The 6,540-nt window shown below is 40.5% G+C and overlaps 1 long non-coding RNA gene across 1 annotated transcript; it reads left to right on the top strand.

Moving 5' to 3' along the window:
- Window positions 1-959: 959 nt before the first annotated feature.
- Window positions 960-1,374, top strand: LOC132981540 (uncharacterized). Its single transcript, XR_009674600.1, has 2 exons — window positions 960-1,134; window positions 1,225-1,374. It is a non-coding gene; the product is annotated as an uncharacterized LOC132981540 (long non-coding RNA).
- The last annotated feature ends 5,166 nt before the right edge of the window (window positions 1,375-6,540 follow it).

The raw sequence follows: 6,540 nt of genomic DNA, 5'->3' as shown, positions 1-6,540 counted from the left end.
TACTTTCTCCTCACAACAAGGCACTGGTAAGATTTCTTGTTGTAGTTAGAGGTTTGCAGTCTGTCTGCAACTCTTCATCAAGCAGCTATAGCTGATTGTTGTTGGTCCATAACACCAATACCCTTCACTGGTATTATATCTAAAAATGTGGAAAATACCTCTTTTTTTAGACATAGTCTAGATAAATTATTGGGGTGAGCACCAACCTTGCAACACATACAGTTTCAGGACTGCTTGATAAGAATGGTTTGAACATGTTTAAGCTGAAATAGTTTGGATTTTTGGATAGTGTTGGTTGTAACTTTCAAAATTAGCTCTGATAGCATCAGCCTTCTACGTAAAAATAATCATGCATTGGCCAGGTCTTCCTTGATAAATGATACTAACCACAAGGTTAAATAAAGGGTTAAAATATAATTGCATTTTTTATATTTGAAAATATTTTGACTGGGGTAAGCACAAACCTTGCAACAAGACCAGTTAAAGAGGACATATTATCCCCCTTCTCCACCTTTTCAAACAGTCCCCTGTGTTCTAAATGAAACATCTGTGCTGTGCTTTGGTCAAAATATAACATGAATCAAGCACCAGAGGAGGTTTGTGACCCTGTATAAACCAGCTCTCTGAGAATGCTCCGTTTTGGTGTGTGTGTCTCTTTAAATGTAATGACCCCCTGAGTTTTCCCTATAGACATCACTCCTCTGTAGAGAGAATAAACATGGCGGACCTGCGCAAAAGTTTTGTTCTAGGCTTAGGATGGAGTCCATGGGTGGAGATGTAAGGGGAGGGGATTTTTTTTTTTTTTTTACCAGAATCCCACTGTGACATCACAAGGAGAGCTAATTTGAAACAGAGCATTTTTCTCTGTGTTGTAAGACTCATGCAGACCACAAACAAAGGACTGGATGTGTCATGACTCACATCATGACAGCCCTTCCTTCCCCTTTTGTTGTGTTGTTTGTCATTCCCTGTCTGTTTAATCCTCATGTGTCTCTGTCCTGTCTGTGTGAGTTTGGTGGGCGGGGCTCATGTTCTCAGGCGGCGCCAGGTGCAGCTAGTTGGTCATCAGGAGCTCGACTACAAAGACTTCCTTCTGCTTCACCTCGGCGCCAGATTGTTTCACCTGCTCGCGTGGTATTGTACTCTCTTGGCTTCTCTGGATTCTAGTGCTCATTGTGATAGCTTGTGTAGCTAACCCCGTTTTTCTTCTCTGCCTTGCGCCAGATCGCTGTTCGTGTTTTTTGCTTCACCTCACCTGTGCTTTTTGGACACCACTCTGGGATCACGGACACTGCCACTGGGAACCTTGCACTACCCCTCCTCCTTGCACCTTTTGAGTCACTTCTTGGAATAAACCTTTTTGTTATCACTTGATCCTGCCTATCTGAGTCATGCTTTTGGGTCCAGAATTTGTACTCCTGATGACCAACTAGCTGCACCTGGCGTCAGCTGAGAACATGAGCCCTGCCCACCAAACTCACACAGACAGGAGAGAGACACATGAGGATTAAACAGACAGGGAATGACAAACAACACAACAAAAGGGGAAGGAAGGGCTGCCATGATGTGAATCATGACATAACCAGCCTCAGAATAATAAAACTAAAAACACTAAAATACTCTTTACACTTTTTATGATTGAGACAAAGATCCTTTTAGTATTTTCTTAAATACTTTAGAGGCTTAATATGTGATTTTTCACACTTAAATAGAAATCAAGTATATCCTCTGAAAATAACTCTGTGAGTCATGACTGTCTACAATGGGTCTAACACCCGAGTCCCACTGTCTGTATCTACAGCGTGTTTAAATGAACGGGACGGCGGGCTGACTCCTCCCCTCGTGTATAAAAGTTGTTTAATTGAGGGACTAGAGAAAAGAAGAATAACATACTGTACTCACTGCTTAACTGTGTTTCTAGATCACGCTCATTTCAGGTAAATTTACATGCAGTGTGAAGATACGAGCAAAATAAAGAGCGCTAGCATTAGCATGCTAACACAACAATGCAGCGAGAGTTGTTTTGGTTTCATGCTGGTGCTCAAGGGCGACATCTGCTGGATCAAAAAATCGCATATAAAGCCTTTAAACATTTCCCTTCATAAAACAGCTGATTACTTGAACATATAATCCTTGATTAGTTATTCACCATTATGCATATTTTGTTTTTGTCAATGGGGCAGAAAAGAAAATGTTTAACTGAAAAGATAAATCTTTGTAAACATTTGCCTTTAATTAAAAAAACTTTGAGATTAATATCCTCTCGTCCTTTTTTCATGACACACGAGAGATGCGTTGTTAAAAAAGTAACTAGGTAACTTTTACTTAAAGTACATTTTAAACAAGTTACTTTTTACTTTTACTTTGAGTACATTTTTAAACTGGTACTTTTACTTGTACTTAAGTAAAATGTTATCGAAGTAACAGTACTTTTACTTGAGTAGAATATATTAGTACTCTTTTCAACTCTGTCAAAAACACTGTACAAGTGGATTTTTCAAATATGTCCCCTTTAAATGACTGTGTGACATGAAAGCACTAAACATGTTTAAGTTGAAGCAGTTGTGTTTTTTGGATAATGTGAGGAGTAAGCTGTCTGATAGAAAAAAAAAAAAAACATGCACTGGCCAGGTCTCTCTTGATAAAGAGATCCCTGGTCTAAATGGTACTAACACCATAGTTGAAAAAAGGGTTAAAAAAAGATAAATGCATTTTGAATCCATCACAGGAATGGCCAATAAAAGCTTCTAAAAAAGTAATTTTATAATAATGATGCTATTTCTAAAAGATGGTTTCCATTAATAACAAAAAGCAGGTTTCAAGAAAACATGTCTTTTAGACTTAGATAAAATAAATCAACACACATTTTTCAAAAACAACTTCATACTTTAATGTTTCTATATAGAAATGTACTTTTACTGCAGCCAGATCAGCGAATTTCAAACTGCAGAGATGTTCTTCCCGTAACATCAGTGAGCACGTTGAGTGTGTCTCAATATCAACACAGTATGTCAGCCTCTGTTTGTGCAACACATTTGTGAGTGTGTGTGTGTTTGTGTTTGGTGTGTGTGCGTGCGTGCGTGTTTGTGTTACTGTTCCTACTGCAGCTGACACTCAGGCAATATCATTACATGACAACTGCCAATGTGTCCACTGGGGCTGATTCATTGGCCCTGAGTCTGGGGGCTCGCCCAGGAAAGAAGGCTCTCCATCAAGGGAGAAGTGAGCAGACGCTGGCCGGAAGCTGACAGCTTTCCAATATGCAAACTTTCTGTGTTTATTTATTTGCTTCTTAATGACCTCAGGTTCAAGCCAAGGGGGCATATTTGTTTTTTCTTTCTGTGAAAAAAAACAACAACGCAGTCATTTTTTCCTGTTGATCATTTGTCACCGGCACATCAAAGTCAAGGGCTGGAGTAACTTTGAATGGAAAGTTTGCTCCACACTGGAGATGGATGCCTTTGAAAGTTTACCCTTTAATACCAATAAGTGCTTGTGTCATTCCTGCCCTCTTTGACACAAACACACACACACACACACACACACACACACACACACACACACACACACAAACACACACACATTTCTGTTACCTCTTCCCACACACCTTCTCCTCTCATTCCCCTCTCCTCTCAGCTCCCCCTCCCTCCTGGCTTTAATCAGAGTAATGCCAACCTATCTCAGCGCTATGGGCTAGGTTAGACAACAAGACAAGTAATGAGATTACACGCAGACTACAGCACTGCATGCGGTTAAGTTAGCGGAGGTGGAAGGGGGCAGCCTCCGCTCTCTTGCCTTTGTAAGCTTTTGGAAGGGCATTCAAATGAGTTGGCTGAGCACAAAACGTCGCTCGAACTCTCTCACTTCACGCCTCTCTCGGAGAGTTACCTGTGGCACTTTCCTGAAACGTCTCAATGGAAGAGGGCCGGCTGTTACTTTGATGTGCTGTTATAACTTCTCCCAGCCCAGCAATTTCAAGTGACTCTTGGAAGTTTCACTGTCTCAGACTCTCTATGCATCAGACGCTTTGGCCCCTTTTCTGCATGTTAATCAACTTCACAATAATCCACATTGGGTTTTCTTTGGCAGAGGTTGGTTTAGGACAGACCGCTCACTGCTTCTGTTATTTTTTCAGAGCGCTTTTCAGTATGGGCGAGCATATGTGAGTCTGTGTAGTGAGAAGTGACAGGGTGCAGTGGCAGAGTCAAACTGTCCGAGGGGCAGGGCTTGAAGACATTAAAAGGGTAACATATACATTTGGATATTTGGATGGAGTGCATATAACATACAGTAAACTTTGATAGGTTACTGGCTGCGTGATTATTTTTTGTTTAACATTGTCTGCCTAATGCTGTCCCATGTTTTGTCCTGTATGGTTCATATACTGTATGTTCCACCTGCTCGCTCCAATACTGTCATGTTATTTATTTTTTCATTTTAAGGTGTTGCTTTTACCGTATAATGTATTTTTTCCCTTCCCTTCCCCTGTCTTGTTTTTACTATTTGGTTATTTTTTAGGGATTCTTAAATCTCTGCAGGGACAGCAGATGGAAACTAGCCTTTTGGCTAATGTTGGTATATTTACAAATGTTCATATTCCCTGTCCCTGTAAAATAAACTAAACAATTAAAATAAAACCACCAACAAGGGAAAAAGTGTGACACAATTATCATGTATTGGCCCCCATCATTTGAAATCAAAATATATATTTAAGGTTTTTTTCTCAAATATGTCTGCATTCATAGTCTCTTGTGTTCCTGTCTCTGTCCAAACAGTGACAAAAACATCATCGTGTAAGTATTCCTATTGATAATTTAGAGTTTGTAGTTTCCTTTAAAATAATGAAAATGGGGATGGCAAACTAAAAAATGCTAATATAGTGCAAACTGAAGCATCTTAATACGTGTTCTTATGTACCCCTGTCTTGACTAAAATAATGATGACTGATATCACTTGGAGTGCAGAACAAGCTCGCTACAAGGTTGGCATCCAATGCTTGCTAACCCTTTACACATCTCCTGTATCCCTGCTGCTCTCCTCCATTCTAAATTGCCACTATTTGTAATTGTAGTTTTTAAAGTGTTTATCAGCTGGGCCTAAACAGAGAGATATGAAGACACAAACACAGACGCTGAGGACAGAAAAAAAAAGACAGAGAAACGTATAATAAGAAACATCAACTCTTCTAATTAATTAGAAAACAGCAGATTGGAAAAATCACTTATTGATGGGCCTGTTTCTCTTCATTTCAAAAAGCCAGCTGTAGCCTAATAACTTGTCTCCTGTGGTTGCTGTGTTTGAGTTTGAAATTTGGAAGCTTAAAGCTCTTTAGTGCGATTGGCTGCTGAATCTGCCAATCGATATCTGCATCTGCTCTAGTGTCCCTGTTTTTTTTTGAGAGACAGCACTACGCTGTTTCATGGAAAGATTAAAGATGAAGATACAAATGGTTTCGCGATGAGACTGAGATTTACAGTAGAACTTGAACACATCTGTAGAAAGACCACACAGGGAGCTATTTTCCATTCAACCGTCCAGGGCCATGTACCAACACTCTAATTTTTCAGCATGTAGAGCTGCGTACAGGGCACTGCGATGCCCTTTTTTTTCCATTTTAAGAGCACACTGGAGGGCTTTGTTATGTTTCTCTACGGGATCTACCATTTATAGAGTAAGACAGAATATCTCATGCAGATAAGAGAAGAAAAAACCCATCTGATCCTTTTCCAGTCCAGAACTACACTCATTATATGGCTCTGTTTGCTCTGCCAAAGATCGCTGTCTGCTTGTCTTATTGAAGGAGAAGGTTGATACCATCAAACCACTTGAACAGTCCCATCGCAGCTGTTAACCACGATCTGCCTTTTCATCATTCATCTGCACCTGAGCTGTGTTTGATCTGACTGTGTGCTTCTGTTCTGCTACATACGTGTGTGCTCGGATGTATGTTTGTCTACATGCTCACATGGATTCATGCAGGGAGGCTCAAAGGGAACTATATCACACGTTTTATAAGTATAGTAAACATATTACAAATGCTGGTTGAGTGTGTGGGGATGTTAATGTGTTGGAATTATATTGCATGGTGCAGGGGATCCTTATCTCTGGGGGGGGTCAGACTATAGGAGGATTAGGGGGAGGTATGGGAATACAGGTGCAGGACATTTTCTTTCTGTATGCAGAGCAGATGCATCTGATTTGTGTGTGTGTGTGTGTGTGTGTGTGTGTGTGTGTGTGTGTATATAAAGCCGTTCCCAGAGGAAAGAACAAAACTTCAAAGGCATCCAGATTATCTTCCATTAATGCAAATCAGTGCTCTTGAAATGAAGTGAAATATTTGAGGAACAAAAAGGGACAGAGATTGTCGTGGAGTGGATAGTCTGATCTCCTGACTCTCTTTTGGTTGGAAACTTTTAACACACCTTTCCCTGATCTTCATTATGCCCTAATACCTACGGTGACAACTTCATGGATTGGCCCTGGCCTGCCCGGGGGCCTTGACTAATCTGCATCGGCTGTGTCACAGATGACCATGGCCGA

The sequence above is a fragment of the Labrus mixtus genome, chromosome 10 (assembly GCF_963584025.1).
Source record: "Labrus mixtus chromosome 10, fLabMix1.1, whole genome shotgun sequence".
Lineage (NCBI taxonomy): Eukaryota > Metazoa > Chordata > Actinopteri > Labriformes > Labridae > Labrus > Labrus mixtus.
This window is presented reverse-complemented; position numbering and strand designations above follow the sequence as displayed.